The sequence below is a fragment of the Cupressus sempervirens genome, chromosome 9 (assembly GCF_028749045.1).
Source record: "Cupressus sempervirens isolate cs-2001-9-10 chromosome 9, ASM2874904v1, whole genome shotgun sequence".
Lineage (NCBI taxonomy): Eukaryota > Viridiplantae > Streptophyta > Pinopsida > Cupressales > Cupressaceae > Cupressus > Cupressus sempervirens.
In genome coordinates, this window is record NC_143126.1 from 615130712 (window position 1) to 615148378 (window position 17667).

The following is a 17667-nucleotide window of genomic DNA, read 5'->3' on the forward strand; positions in this document are numbered from 1 at the left end:
TAGAGTAAGGTGGTCCTTCCTGCAGCGGGCTCTTAGTGCTTTTGGCTTTGTGGAAGATTGGATTCAATGGGTTTGGAGTTGTGTTACTTTAGTCTCTTTCTCAGTTCTTATTAATGGGAGCCATTCTAAGCTTTTTGGGGCTTCACAGGGGCTTCGTCAGGGAGACCCTCTCTCCCCTTATTTGTTTATTCTTTTGGCAGAGGGCCTAGGGAGATGGATTAAGTAGAATGTGGAGTCTAGTTTTATTCAAGGCTGGAGGTGGGGAGGAGTGTTACCCCTCCAGACTCACTTGCAATTTGTGGATGACACTACTTTGATGGGGTTGGCTACAATGAGGGAGGCATCTAATCTCCGTAGGGTCTTGGATGTGTACCTAGCTGCTTCAGGTCAGCAGATTGATGAGGGAAAATCTTCCATCTACTTGTTCAATACTCTGGGTTCTATTCAACAGAGAATTGCCCACACTTTGAGGTTTCAGATTGGGAGTCTTCCTTTGAAGTATCTTGGCATTCCCATTTCAGTGAGTAGGCTTCCTAGGGAGTCTTGGTAGGTTATTTTGGACAAATTTTGAGTGAAAGTTAATCATTGGAGCCACTGTTGGTTATCCTTTGTTGGTCATGTCTAGTTGATTAAGTCAGTTGTGCAAGGTCTTCCCATTTACAGATGCATGCTACAGGTTGCTCCTAAGGGTTTTCTTAAGGACCTTGATTCTATGATGTGCCAATTTCTATGGGCAAGCTGCTTGAAGGCCTCCAAATGGAGTTTGGTTAGATGGGAAGTGGTATGCAATCTGAAACATTACGAGGGATTAGGTTTGAGGTAGTTGGCTTTGACTAGAGAAGTGTTGGTTGCCAAACTTTACTGGTGGTGGTGCAATGAGCAGGATAAGAGTTGGGCGATGGTTCTTTCTCAGAAGTATCTTATGGGGATTCCTCATCTTGATATTTCTAGGTACCCACTTGGAGGGAAGGGCTCTATGATCTGGGAAACTCTAAAGAAAGGGGCCAAGCTTATTAAGGATGGATTATTTTGTATTTGCAACAATGGGGTAGAGGCCCAATTCTGGTCTGACTCTTGGGATGACAATCTCCCAATCATTTCTTAGTTCCCCAACCTAATGTATATTTGTCAGCAATTTTAGGATGCCAGGTGGTCTCGAGTGAGTGGTTTTAAGTCTTTTTTCCCTTGTAGGCAGTTGGAAATGGCTAAATGGAAGTCTCCAGATGAATGGCCAGTTGCTGATTTATAGGAGGAATGTGCTATGCTGCAAACTATCCTCTCCAATAGAAGATGTTGTGCTCTCCGAGAGGCTGATGTTCTTGCCTGGGCTCCTAATTCTAAGGGGATCTATATAGTTGCCTCAGGATATAGCAGATTGGTGTCTCATATGATGGTTCTTCCTGAAGTGTAGTAGTGGAAGAAGGTCTGGAACAAGCTTTCTTGGCCAAAATGCAATTGTGTTATTTGGATGTTGGCCTGGAATAAGTGTTTGACTTGGGATAATATTCGAAAGAAAGGGTTTCATAGCCCTTCTATTTGTGTCATGTGTGGGGCTAATGAGGAGGATTCTTCTCATTTGTTTTTTCATTGCTCCTTTGCTTTGCAACTTTGGCATTTTTGGTGGGGAGTTTGGGAAATTCCTTGTGTCCATGCTTCCTCTTTGATTGAGTTTTGGAAAAGGATGGGATGCCCCCCTTCTATGGCTCCTTTTCTTTAGGAGGTGTGGTTTGTGGGGCCTATCTTCTTATTATGGCAGATTTGGCTAGAGCGCAATCATAGGATTTTTCGAGGAGAGCAGAGGCTTGTACAACAAATTTGGTAGAGGTTATTAGGCATGATTCAAGAGACTAAGTGTGAAGTGGACTTTCCTTTTGGGAAATGAGATACAGAGTTGGTGAAGAGATTGGGGACATTGGGTTCTTCTTTGATCTTAACCAAAGCTAAGAGATGGCATCATGAAAAGCAAAAAATTGATAGGGTTGGTAGATGGTAGCTGCCCCCCCAAGGTATCTTGAAGATCAATACTGATGGTTCTTCAAGGGGTAATTCGGGTCTAGCTTGTATTGGCGAGATTGGTAGAGATGCTATGAGATCAGTGATCTTTATATTTTCCATCTATGATGGGATTCAGACCATTAACCTAGTGGAGGGTTTGGCTATTCTTGCTGCTCTTGAGAAAGCTTTTGCTTTAGGATGGAGAAAATTAGTTTGCGAGTCTGACTCCTAGGTTTTGATCAACTTGCTTAATGAATAGAGAGTGACTAATGTTAATTGGCAATTGGCTAGGATTGTGCAACAAATTGTTCATATTAGTTCTTTGATGGACATGGTGACTTTTGCACATATTCCAAGGGAGTGGAATAGGGCAACTGATTGCTTGGCGAAATGGGCTTCTGAGCATGCTGATGGATGGGGAATTGAGGAATGGGAGCTTGTTCCTCAAGAGCTCTGTCTAGACTTAAGGAGCATTCTTGATGAGGATAGGGTGGAGAATGGTGACAGATGATGATTTTGGTTGTCTTACCTCTGTTTGGGTCTATTCTTTTGTTCTTTCTTAGGTCCTTTGGTCCTTGATCTCTTTGTATTAGTGTTTTCTATTTTTCAATAAAGTTTTTACCCCCTTTATTTCAAAAAGTTGGGCATACAAATGTCACATCATGACACATAACATTGTCTTGGTTTAGAATAATAACTTTAGAAAAATATCACAACTCATTATTTATTCACAATATCTAGTAACATACTAAAAAAACTACAAAAGAGATTTTTGTTTGGACTCTTTGTAGGGCTTCTGGACCCAAACATTGGATTACAAAGGTATTCCCTTCCGCTATAGAAAATGTCATAAGATAGATCACATTGCTACTCATTGTGCTGATGGGAAGACTAAACCAAGGCTTCCACCTTCTTGGTGGTCTAGGGCATCCCCTAAGCACTACATGGTGTTTAAGTCTTCGGATGTGTCCTCGGATGGTTCCTTGAAAGCTGTAGATGATTATGGCTAGTGACATCCCAGAGCCTATGGTTATTGAGGACATCAGGTCCCCTCCTCCTGTTGATGATTCAGTGCCAATGGTTGCTAAGGAAGGCTGGTGTATGGCCCCTAGTCCCTCTTCTACCCCTATCCCTATATCAGCTAATTTTAATTTTCTTGTGGGAGGCCATCCTTCTACGAACCCTCTTGGGGAGTTTGTTGCTGCTTTTGCTCCCCTTGGCTTCCACTCTTCAGTTTCTTCTGGGGATTGGATTGGTGAGGTAGCTAAGGTGGAGGATGGTTGGATTGTAGTAAAAAGAAAGAAAACAAAGCCCTCTACTCCTCCTTTAGAAATGAATCTTTGGTCAGGCAAGGGAGACTCTAAATCAAAGGGTGTATCAAGAGCTCCCTTGTTGTGCCTATTTTTTTGGAGGTAGATCCTTATGTTTAGATCTTTGCTTCCTAGTTGGTTATTTTGTTTTAGCTAGTGATAGCCTTTTCATTTTGGTTACCCCTGTTTGGGGGGTAACCAGCTCCACTTTGGTTTGTTTTAATTTTCTCTCTATGCTTATTGAATATCTAAAGCTATGTACAGGGTTTCAGGCACCCTTCAAAACCTATTTTCCTTAATAAAAATAAACTGAAAACACGAAGTCAATCAATTGACATTATTGCCAATCTAAGAATTAATTCATCTCTCATCAAATTTGTACCAATCTTCATCAATGTAATCACTTAGCATCACTACACTACTTAAGCATAACATAAAGTAGCTACTATGAATGTTATTTAATTAAATTTAAATTATAAATATTGTCTTTTTTTTTAACAAATTAGATAGTGTTCAAATCTCATAAGCTAGACAAAAGAAAATCTTGGTAATATCAAAAATTCACATTTTTATAAAAACATTATATGGTGTTACTCAAAATCTATCAATATGATACCATATAATTTTAAAAATATGTTCAAATAATTCAATGATATAATGAAACAAAATAGTAACTAATAAGTAATGATATAATAGATATAAAATACATACTATGAATTTTAATATAATTTTAAAATATTTTTGAATTCAAATGATAAGTAGATATTTAGAGAAAAATAAAAAATCTTAGTTAATCTTCATTAAATTTAAGAATAAAATTTAATTATATAATTTTTGTCTATCATTTATATCACATTCTATAATTTATTACCAAGTACCATAAATTAAGAAGAATAAAATATGATAAAATAAATTTTGATTGAAAATATTTAAAAAAATAAAATTACGAATAAAACATAAACTTTTCATGAATCACAAATTTTATAAATATATTTTTATACATTACAATATTTCAAATTTAAATATCTACAATAGAATATTTTTATCATGCAAATTCTAAAAATTTCATTCTTAACAAAAATTAGAAACTTGTTTCTATAATTAAAACTGAAAATGCTAAAATTTTAAAACAAAATAAAAGAAACTTTCATTATTATCTAGTAAAGCTTTATTATTAAGAAATCTTTAAAAAATAAGATTTAAGTGTATTAACATTTAACTTTTGAAATATTAAAGAATAAAAAATTATAATTGATTTATTAAATTAGAAATGATAATAAATTATTAAAAGTAATTATATTTAATTTTCTATAATTTTCTTACTTAAAAAAATTAAGTATTACAAAATAATTTACTAATTTTTTTTAGCTAACTCTTTTTTAAATAAATAACTTATTTAATTTTTAAAATTAAAAAGTATGCATCTTATCTTTATAAAGTTCATTTTTTTTAAACATGTTATACAACTATAGTTTAGCTAGGCAATCAAAAGCTTAGGCTATGCTTTCAATTTATTATTATACTTCTAGCAAAGGTTTGAAAACAAAAGCGAAAACAGAAAAATCAATTTATAAAAAGAAAAAATACAATCTTTAATGATGTTTACCATAACAAAATATAAATAACAAAGAAATTAACACATTGTTGTATTATTATGGATAAGTAAGAGAAAATAACAAAATAGTATAATTCTTAAAAATGAATCAATCACGATGAAACAAAAATATAATGAGAGATCTAAGATTTTTTTTTAAAAACTCTTTGATGATATTATTTATAAATATATAATTCCATAAGAGATCTGAACCTCAACCTTAATGTACTCATCAATTTCAGAATAGAATGATTAAAATGTTAGAGAGCCACAATGCACATTTTGAGGAAAAAACTCATCCTAATAAAATGATTATAAGTCTTTTGTACCTGTAATCTCAAATCTATTTTTGTATAGTCGACTATCAAATTATTTGTAAATTTACAGATATATTTACAAAAAAAAAAAATTTAAAATAGATATCTATGTTCTCAAACAAAATTGTACAATTAAAATACATGAATCTATCAAGAAAATCAATGGATCTCTCTATTCATCTACATATACCAAATAAACATTTTCACTATGAATAATTTTAAGATTTGTCTTCAAAAGAAAATAAATTTGAAAAATGAAGTTTGCAAGAGAAGAGGGTGAAATGATAATTGGAAGAAATCACCAAAAAGTGATGTTTTCAAAGGCAATATTACAATTTATATGTAAGTTTAAAGAAAGTTCACATGCAAATCAAAAGACCATAAATTTAGGAATGCAAATTAGTAATAGTCACAATGAAATAATTTATAATAGTACTTTATAATTTTTTTTAAAAAATTTGCCATCAAAATATTTTTTTGGATTGGGCTAACAATTTTCCAGTGGGGATGACAATTTTCCAGCCGAAAATTATAAATTTGGGAGCAAAGCTCCCACATATAAGCCTATGGGCTTAATTATAGGATAACTCTTTATGATTTAAAAACAATCCATATAATTTTTAATTCTTAATTTTTTGAAGAATATATTTGAGTAATAGAAAAAGTGGAGGTTAGAAATTGCTTCACTAATCTAGACTTTTTTCATATGACTATTCAATTCAGAGTAATTAAATTTATCTTTAAATGTATTGATTAGTTACTAAAACGATATTTTCATTATTGATGTTGAAAAATAACTTTTCATTCCAAATCCTAAAATTATGAACCTTCATGAATTCATATCCTATATTATATTTTATCACACCAACCTAGTTCAAATAAACAAATGTAGATGTGATCTAGATCAGTTTTGCACTACATACATGCATGTTTAAAAATTATGTTATTTTCTACATCATTCAGAGTAAGAAATCCAAAAAATACTTCTAGGTTGCAATATTATGTAGTAAGTTAGTTAATTGTATTCATCACTAACATATGCATACTTGAGAAATCAAATCTAGGGCTTGCCCAATGGTTCATTAGATCCTTCAGACATTTCATTGAGTTTATTAACATTTGCATCAACTATTTAGGGTCAACTAAATATTTGAGGATTGATCACTACAAGGATTCTCATGCAATTTGTGAATGAATACAAATATGGGTCACAAAAGATCAATGGCCCCCATTTTTTTTTGCAAAATTTACACTACAAAATTTCATTAAATATTTTTTATAAAAGTTATAAAAGATGATATGTCATTATAGAGGTATAGCATCTTCTACTATGAAGTCAATCAAGAAAATAAAACAATATTAGTTGATGATTGAATAATAGTACGCGCTCAACCAACATTCTTTTAAGGGGATCACAAAAATTCAAAGGGTCTATTTTATTCATAAAATTAAGCTCATGAAGAAGATCTTCAAACCTAAACATAACATAATATTTATCTTTAATAATGAGACTTTGATGGTTCCTTAAATTTTTATTTTATACATTTGTTAGTAAAAATAATTAATCACTATGAAAGCTTGTTCAAAAATTGATCCTATGTGCCTAATGAGTAGTGGCAGTTGCACTAATAATTGAAGAGATTAAAATTTGATCTTTGATCAAATCACAATGTTCCTTTGCATTGAGAGGGGCAACTCCCTTGTATGATGGGGGTATTTGTAGTTGTTGTGTACCTTTCACATGAAAGTACAAAAATGAGACAAAATAGAACTAAAGAAAATAAATAACTTAAACCTCAATAGTTGACATACGAATGGTGGTTGAGATTCAGGAATGATAATGGTTACAAAGGGGTTTAAGTATAGATGCAATGGTGACCAAATAGGAATTTAAAAAATTGACATAAGAAAAGATAAGCCATTCTAATAAATTCACATCCAAATACTAGGAAATGAATGCATTTTGTCAAACTAATTACATAAATTAGAAAGACTATTGGGTTCCATCAATACATAATGAGATTTCCAAATTGACATATGAAAACTAAGTAATAAAAAATCATGAATACATTTGAGACATATGACTAAATACATTCTCCATTATCTCTTTGAAGATACATTTGTAAATTCAATGACACTTTATACATGATAAAATTCCAAAAAAACTCTAAAGAAAATCCTCTATAGTTTCCCCCTCTTCCCAAAAGTTGTTTTCTTGCATTATAAAATCCTTGTATATATATAGCCTCTCTTTTTTAACCAACTTGTAACTACTTATGATAACTAGCTTAGGTGGTTACTTGAGACTACTTAAAATAACTACCTAGAGAAACCACTTAGGATAACTAAGTGATCACTTAGAGAACTTCCATTTGAAGATAATTTTTTTATTAGTAGAAAATGGGAAGGGATCTTGAAACTTGATTAAAAAGTAGAATTAATACTAAGGTACCTATGCCCCACTCCTAAAGATGTGCAATATGCTTGACAAAGAGAAATGGAGCACACAAAAATGAGATAGAGGAAAAGAAGGGGTGTGCCAAACAATTCACACCCCTCACCAATACAAATTGGGATCAAATAAAGAATTAACATTAAATAAATAGATCACCCCACAAAGAGAAAATATAAAAAAATGATGATTTCCTTTTAGATCTCATCTTGTGGGAGCAAAGGGTCATGTCAAAAGAGTGAGAGTCTCTTCATGTTTTCCTTTGACCATAATACATCCCTCATTGATCTTGCTTACAACAAAATGTCGACCTATGAATCAAAATATCTACTAGAATGAACGTAGACAAGGATAAAAGACTCACCTATAGAGGAAGATCCAACACCAATAGTGACATGACAAGAAGGAGAATCAAGGGGAGAAGAGTGAACATTGCTTGTAAGGTTTGAAACCTCCTTAGGGATAGGAGGATCCATAGTAACAATAATGGTAGAAGAGTTAGGTAAACCATCATTAGCAGATCCAACATTACCCCCATCTATATCACCATTAGTTAGAACAACAAAGTTTTCCAAAGCGGTAGCACCATTATTAGAATCAAACATGGTATCAATGGCCTTTCCATCCAAATGGGGTGTTACCTTATAAACCATGTAATGATCATAAGAAGCACCTTTCCACCATGAGGAAGATTTTTTTTCTATTAGACTTCCCTAATCTACAATTAGTTGGAACATGCCCCATCTTAAAACACTTTCTGCATCTGAAAGTGATGCACTCATAGTCCAAAGGTTGGACCCAAGAACCCAAAGTAGATTTGATCTCAACCTCTATAAGTAAAACCTTAGCAACATCAATATCAATGAGAATGTGAGCACAGATAGAAAAATATTAAGTTATCCACTCTACATCTTGGCCCCTTTGGCCATCCTCTTAGACCCATGCGCTATCCTCTCCTTCAACATGTCCCTTCTAGTGGGTCATGGCAGCTTTTTGACCTATCCTTTTTTATCACCCCTCCCTAGTTTAGACCATTCATTGGTTACTATGATGTGGAATAAGTATTTAGGTGTGTCTACTAGCATAGTCATCTTAGGTCCTTGGGCCCTTATTCTTCTATCCCCATCAAGACAACACTTGTGGGTCCTTAGTCTCAAGTGCCTCCTTAGGTTAATGGATTTTTGATGTAGAAGCATCCTAGGCTGCACTACTATCCTACATGTTTTTAGTTTTCTTAGTTTCTACTGAGTTGAAATATCTTGCATTGTCGAGTTCTTAGTTGTTGCTGAGCGTTTAGTGGATGCAGAGCTTCCTAGTTGATGCCAAATTCATAGTTGATGTCAAGTTTTCTGTGGTTGTCAAGTTATCCTTTGTTGCCAAGTGTTCTTTGGTTGCTAAGTCATCCTTTAGATGTTAAGTTTGTGTGGTTGTTGAGTTCATTTGGATGTCAAGTGTCAGTATTTTGTGGAGTCTTTGTTTGCCGAGTTATCTATGTGTGGTTTTCTGTTGAGGCTGACCTTTACATTTAATTTAGTGTTAGATATATGTTGCAAGACAACTTGTGGCTTAGCCTAGCATTTAATATGAGAGTTTATTTAGTTGTATTTGCAACATGTTGACTTGTGGTCATGCATGTATTTAAGAGACCTTGGTTAGAGTCTTAGAGGGGTCTTAGAAAAAAAGGGAATGCAAAGTTTGATCATTGAAGACTATAATTGAATTGATATATGTGGTCATAACCCATAAGGCCTTACAACTGGGCGTGTAATTTATCTTTGTATGAACATATGAATGAAGAATTTTTCTTCCTCTATCTCCTAAGTTTTTTGTATTTTATGTCAGTATCTATTGTGTGAATCTATGCAGGTGGGTGAATATTTGGGTGTGCCTTTGGCTCTAGTTGTTCTCTTCTCCTCCCTACGTCAAGTGGTAATAGAGTCTAGGTTCATTCTTGTGGAGATTGGATTGTGTAGAACCTTAAGTGAATTTGGTTGTGGGGTAGTAGATCTAAGGATTTTACCTACAATTTGGAAAGGGTTACAATCTTATAGGAACCTAATTTAAAGATGGGTTGAGGTAGAGTAAATGTTGATAATGTTGTATTGGATACATTGAGGTAGATTGTAGCCAGATTAGATGATGTAGAGGCTGCCTAGAGGAGAGGAGCACATCTTGATGATGTGAGTGATGATGAAGTAGCAGCACTAAACCCTAATCTAGTTATTGAAGAATATCAAGATGAGGCAAGGTTGTTGAGGGTATTATCTATCTCTAAAATGGAGAATTTCTTTGACTATGAAAACACTCCTAATAATAGGAAGGTGAAGATTGCACTTACTAGATTGAAAGGTCATGCCTCATTGTGGTGGGAGCATTTGCAAACTGATAGATAAAGGAGAGGAAAGGAGAAGATCAGAACTTGGGTGAAAATTTGGTGAACAAGGTAAAGAAAAAATTCCTTCCTATTGATTACCAAGTTAGCTTGTTGAGAAAGATGCAAAATTTGAGACAAAGAGATATGACTATGAAGGACTATATTGAGGAATTCTATAGATTGGACATTAGATTCGGACATGTGGATGATGATGTTGAGAAAATTGCAAGGTACATAAATGGATTGAGATCTAAAATTCAAGATGAGATTTAAGTTTTGTGAAGTTGGAAAGTGTGGGAGAAGTGTACCAATATGCCTTGAAAGCTAAGGAGATCTTGACAAAGAAGCATGAACAAAGATAAAGAGGTAGAGGTGGTAGATTCTAGAGAAGCAGAGGTAGATCTTATGGAGAAGGTAGTAGATCTAACAATTCTAAGCAAGATAAGAGAAAATTTGAATGGAAGAATGATGACAAAGGCAAGATTGAGTGGAAACATGGTGATTCTTATCAAGGAGGTACTGGTTCTTACTAAGGAAGAGGTAATTCTTATTCTAGAAGTGGATTTCATGGTAATTGTTTCAGATGTGGTAAAGAGGAGCATAGATCCTTTGAATGTAGATCCTATGAAAGTGGGCAAGGTAACAAGAATGTTGTGATTCAAGGAGATGTTGAGGGTTCACCAAGTGTAAGTGAGGCTAGAGAAAATTTGATGATGAGAAGAACTTTATGTAATAAGGGAAGTGATAAGGAACCTATCCTAAGGAGAAGTCTTTTTAAAACCAAGTGTAAGATGGCTGGGAAATGTTGCAAGGTAATCATCGATAGTGGAAGTTCTAAAAATTTGGCATCAGAAGAGTTGGTTACAAAGTTTTAGTTGCAGAGGTTGATGCATCCTAAACCCTATCATGTTTCATGGATGAAGGATGAGCATAAGATATTAGTAAGTGAGCATTGTATTGTGATGTTCAAGATTGGAAATTTTTTTGATGAAGTTTTGTGTGATATTATGCCTATGGATTATTGTCATATTTTGTTGAGTAGACCTTGGCAATATGATAGATATGCTACACATGATGGAAGATTGAATCAATATACCCTTTAGGTGAATGTGAAAAAGAAAATATTGTTGCCTTTGATTGAAAGTCCGAATGAGGTTAATTGTACTACTATTAGAATTGCATGGTTAATGGGAAACAATTTGAAAAGGAAATGAAAAATAGTAAAGTCTATTTTGCTATAATTCCAAGGAGATAAAGTTGTGTCAATAGCAACTGAGTACCAAAAAATAGTGTTAACTAAGTGCCAGTCAATGGTGACCAAGTGACAACAAAATCTGGTAGTATTGACTGAGTACTAGTAGAAATTAAAAATTTACTGAGTGAGTATAAAGATATTGTTATAGAGGATATACATGATGGTTTACTATGAGTAAATAGTATAAATCATTGTATGGATCTTATTCCTAGAGCTAGTTTGTTGAATAAAGCACCATATAGATTAACACCTACAAAGAATGAAGAACTTAACTAACAAGTGCATGAATTGTTGCATAAAGGTAATTTGATCAAAAAAAGCTTGAGTCCATGTGTTGTACCTACCGTATTAGCACCTAAAAAGAATGGATAATGGAGAATGTGTACTAATTTCAGAGTTATTAACAAGATCACAGTGAAATATAGGTTTTCTATATCGAGGATGGATGACATAATGGATTGTTTGAGTGGAGCAAATTTTTTTACCAAGATTGATTAAAGAGTGGCTATCATAATATCAGAATCAGAGAAGGTGATGAGTGGAAGAGTGCTTTTAAGACAAAAGATGGTTTATATGAATGGTTGATTATGCCTTTTGGTTTGACTAATGTACCTAGTACTTTCATGAGGTTAATGAATTGAGTTCTAAAAAGATTTTTGGGTAATTTTGTGATTGTTTGTTTGGATGAAATTTTGATATTTTGGAGTGGCTTGTACCTGAGAATGTGGGTGAGGTAAGATCATTTTATGGTTTGGATAGTTTTTACAAAAATTCTATAAGGAATTTCAGTTCTTCTTGTAATGTTATGATTGAGACAATGAGAGGAGATAAAAAGGAATTCAAGTGGACACATGGAGTTGATAAGAGTTTTGAGAATTTGAAAAAAAAGGTTGTTGAGTTGTCTATATTGGCTTTGCCTGATTTCAATAAGGTATTTCAAGTTGAATGTGATGCATGTGGTAGTGCAATAGGGTTGTATTGAGTCAAGAAGGTAAACCTATTACTTTCTTTAGTGAGAAGTTGAATGATGCTAAAAGGAAATATTTTATGTATGATAAAAAATATTATGCTATTGTTCAAGCCTTAAGGAAGAGGAGACATTATTTCGTTCCTAAGGATTTTGTGTTGTATACTAATTATAAAGCTTTACAATACTTGGGAAGTCAACATAAATTGAATCAAAGACATACAAAGTGGCTTTAGTACTTGCAAAGTTTCACATTTGTTATCAAGCATGAGTGGAGTTACTAATAGAGTTTTTGATGCATTGAGTAGAAGGCATTCTTTACTGACTGAGATGAAGGTTGAAGTTCTTGGTTTTGATGAAATGAAAGAGTTCTATGATACTAACCCTGATTTTTCTGAGGCATGGAGAGAGTGTAGAGCACCAAATCTAATAGATCACATAAGTAAGTATGATAAATATTTCATTCAAGAAGGTATGTTGTTCAAAGGAATTCAATTGTGTATCCCTAGAAGTTCTATGAGAATTAATTTGATTAAGGAAAAGCATAGTGGTGTATTAGTTGGACATTTTGGAATTGATAAGACATTGAATTTGCTAAAGGATAAGTATTACTGGCCATAAATGTTTAAGGATGTTTAGAAATTTGTAAAGAGTTGTGGAATTTGTCAAGTTGCAAAAGGAGTAAGTTAGAGTACTAGTTTGTACACACCTATCACTATTTCGAAGAAACCTTGGAGTGACATCAGTATAGATTTTGTTCTTAGATTGTCTAAAACATTGAAGGGGTATGATTCTATATTTGTTGTTGTGCATAGGTTTTCTAAAATGGCTCATTTCATACCATGTAAGAAGAAATTAGATGTTGAACATATCGCTAAACTTTTCTTCAAAGAGACTGTGAGATTGCATGGATTACCAAGAAGTATTATTTTTGACAAAGATAGTAAGTTTGTTGTTTATTTTTGGAAGACATTGTGGAAGAAGATGGGTACTAAGTTGAATTTTAGTTCTACATTCCATCCATAGATAGATGAACAAACATAGGTTGTGAATAGAAGCTTAGGTAACTTATTAAGATATTTAGTTGGAGATAAACCAAGTAATTGGGAGATGGTATTAACACAAGTTGAGTTTGCATATAATAATTTTGTGAATAGGAGTATAGGGGAAACACCTTTTGAGATTGTTACAAGAATGCAGCCTAGAGGAGTATCATATTTGAGGGATATTGTTGGTGAAGAAAAGAGAATTGTTGGAGGGGAAGAATTTGCTGATTTTACGGATTCTTTGCACAAGGAAGTAAAATTGAGGATGGAACAAAGTAATTAAAAGTATAAGGACAATTTGATAAGTCTAGAAGACATCATGTTTTGCATTTGGTGATGAGGTTATGATTCATTTGAAGAAAGGAAGATTTCCTGTTGCAACATACAATAAGCTAAAAATGAAGAATTTTGGACCTTGTAAGATCTTGAGGAAGTTTGATAGTGGTAATGCTTATGAAGTTGACTTACCTGATGACATGGATATATCTCTTATATTCAATGTTGCTGATTTATAAAAATATCATGAGTGAGAAGATGAAGTGGATCTATCAAATAATTATCCTATGAAAAAGATTTAAAAAGTTGAAAAGATACTGGAACAACAAGTTGGTAAGAGCATGAGAGGGAAAGACTACTATGAGTATTCGGTAAAATGGAAAAATGGACCTAGTGAAGATGCTACATGGATTTCTCAATCTGAGTTGAATTCAACACAAGTTGTGATGTCTCAATGATTCAGGAGAATCATTTATTTCTACCCTAGTTTTCTGATGCAAGAGCATCTTGGGTTGCACTACTATCCTACATGTTTTCAGTTTTCTTAGTTTTTGTTGAGTTGCATTATCTTGTATTGTTGAGTTCTCAGTTTTCACCGAGCATTCAGTGGATGTAGAGCTTCCTGGTTGATGTCAAGTTAAAATTTGATGCCAAGTGCTCTTTGGTTTCTGAGATATCCTTTGCTACGAACTGTTCTTTGGTTGTTGAGTCATCCTTTGTTGCCAAGTGTTCTTTGGTTTTTGAGTCATCCTTTGGATGTCAAGCTCATGTGGTTGCTAAGTTTGTTTTGATTCCAAGTGTCAGTATTTCATGGAGTCTTCATTTGTCAATTTATCTGTGTTAGATATCTACTATGAGCCAACTTGTGGCTTAGCCTAGCATTTAATATGAGATTTTATTTAGTTATATTTGCAATAGGCCAACTTGTTCCCATGCATGTATTTAAGAGACCTTGGTTAGAGACTTAGAGGGGGCTTAGAAAAAAATGCAAATTCAAAGTTTGATCATTGAAGATTGTAATTGAATTGATATATGTGGCCATAATCTAGAAGGCCTTATAGATGTGCATGTAATTGATCTTTGGATAAACATATGAATAAAGACTTTTTCTTCCTTTGTCTCTTGAATTGTTTATATTTTCTATTGGTTTATGCTATGTGACTTTGCACAGGTGGGTGAATAGTTGGGTGTACCTCTAGCCCTGATTGTTTTCTTCTCCTCCTTGTGTCATGTTTCCTTTGCGGATAATTTTTTAGGAGAGAAATATATGGCCAGATTCCCTTAGTCTAAATGTTTATGTGTGGTGAAAGGTAGTACCATTATTGTTCCAAATGATATTATGGAGGATATAATTAACTATTTAGAGCTTACTTTGAGTGGAAGGTTCCTTCCTTTTAAAACCTCTATTGAACAACTTAGGAAATGGGAGGTCTCTTCTGGGGCCTTAAAAAGGAAGTGTGAAGATTAATTCTTTACTGAATAGAATGTTCTCATTCTCCTTCCCTAACAAGGATAATCTAATTTTTTTCCTTTCTAGTAGACCCTAGTCCCTAGGGTCCAACTCCAAGAACATTCTTAATGTTTGCAAATGGAAACCTAAGGTGGACCTAGTTGTAGATTTGGGAGTAGTGTTTTCCATGTGGGATAGGCTCCCAAGTCTTCGTCTTGATTTTTGGAATAATGAGTTTTTTAGAGGCATCGCAAGATTGTTTGGTACTCTTTTGTTAGCTAACAAGGTCACTCAAGAAAAATCTTGTCTTCTATTTGCTAGAATCTGCGTCAGTGTTATAGTGAATTAGATCCTCCCTACATTTGTTACACCAGACTCAAAGTTTGGATCCTATGTTCAACCTTTGGAATTTGATAAAGCAAACAAAAAAAATTGGATGTGCCTCTAGCTGGGAATTAGTTGGTTGCTCCTTCTTCTAAACCGCCTCTGCAACTAGTGGCTAAACCTCTTCAACTTCAAGATTCTCAATCTTTCCAATTGGTTCTCTCTTCCAATGATTATTTATTGTCTAAGAAGGGTTTTATTAGTTTACTACTAAGTCCCTCTTAGAAAAATATTATTAATAAAGTAGTAAGGTCGACCCTTTGTTCTTCCTCTAGTGATGTGGAGAATGTTGGTCTTCTTGTGAACAAGGTAGCTCCTATAATTGAATTGTTTTATCCCTGCATTTCTCTCCTACAAACCTTGTAAATCCAAGATTGACATTTCAAAAGAAACTACCTATGGGTTGGGGTGTTTCTATCATACTTAGGGCCTCTCAGATTCTCAACTCTAATGATAACCTTTTTGAGGAGTTTGATTAGATTGTGGTTGTGTGTGTGTGTGTGTGTGTGTGTGAGAGAGAGAGAGAGAGAGAGTTGTAGGAAGGATAGTAAGGTGGAAAAAATTACGGCAATGTTCAAGGCCTAAATTATTAGGGTCACAAAATGGGCTTTTTTATGTCGACTACCTCAAGATGAGGTTTAAAAAGTTGTGATATGATTTAATACTAGGTTGGTAGTGATCTATACTAGAGAAATCATTTTGTAGATGGAATAGTTTTTATCTTTTAGCTTGATTGCTAAAATCCTTTTGTGGCATCTAAGCGAGCTAAATGGCCACGTTAAGAAACATATGCTCAAGTGTGCTCTATAGGAATTAAAACTTGATATTTTGTAAAACTTGATATTTTGCTTAATCAAGAAACAAAAATTCAAAAAGAAGGTTTTGATAAGGTTATGAAAAATATTTGGCCTAGTCCTTCATGGGTATCAATGGATTCTTAGGGGGCATTTGGCAGGTTAGATATCATATGGAATGAGAACAAGCTCTTAGATACATTTTTGCACTCCTCTTCTAATTCTCATATTCTTTCTTTTCATGACCTATCTACTATTTGGTCATGGAATATAATGGATTTTTATGCCCCTAAGAATAGAGGCCAAATAAAATAGATTCAGGACTCCCTCACTAACTATATGGGAAAAAGAAATAATATTAAGTGGATGATGGTGGGGGACTTCAACTCTTGTTTAATGCACCCATCTAAGAAAGTGGGAGGAAAAAAGGGATTTTTTGATAGCATAGCATATCTTGGTGAGTTTTTTTAACACTGGTCTCATTGACTTGAACTCGAGAGGGGCTAATTCTACTTGGTCAAATAGAAGATAAGGAAATGGTATTATCCAAGTTAGGCTTGATAGGTTCACTCTTTCCCCTAATTTGAGCAATTTGGTTATAAAACATAATATTAAAAATGTATTTTGGCTATAGATTCACATTGATAGATTCACTCTTTCCCCTCATTAAAATGGAAATAATAAAGGATGCTTGAAAATGTATTAGCAATATTATTTTAGTAAATGTTTGGAAGTTTGATGGAAAATATTTAAATAAACATTTAATAGGCTTAAATGATGAATTGAGTTTTGAAGGTGAAATAAACTTTCATTAGATGTAAATGTGAATTTAGATGTAGAACTAAATATTGTGAATTGAATAAATTTTGTTTCCACGAAATTTTTTTGTCACACACCTACAATATTGCACCAAAAATTGTGCTAGAAAGAGAGGACAAAAATACTTACACATTTTTAATTCTATCCAGCACTCTGTAAAGGGAATGTTTTGCAATTTTTTCATTAAACATTGTAATGCTTAAGATAAATTCATGTGAACTATACTGGCCTATCTTTTAGCATCAACAACTCTCCATTATTAGGCACTTTTTATATAGGTTCAACAATTAGATAATGAAACTTTTCATTTCTAATGTTGGGTATGCCACAAGTATGAGAATCTTCAGCATTAATGTTCTCTAGTTAATAAGGGGAATGATGACTTTTTTGGTGGTTTTCCTACTTCAACTTCAAAGGTGGATAAGGAGGTCAAAAGGAAGACCCCTTTAGCAGAAGATGGTCTAGATATGTAATGTCCCCTTTCTAGCATTCATAGCATGATGTTGTCATTAGCCTATTTCCCCATAGTTCCGTAGGCTAACTAGGACATTAAAGGGGCTTAGAGGCCATTTGGCCTAGACAGTTTTAGTTGCAGGTCTTTCTGAGGGGTTCTGGGGCAACTTTGGGCATACTT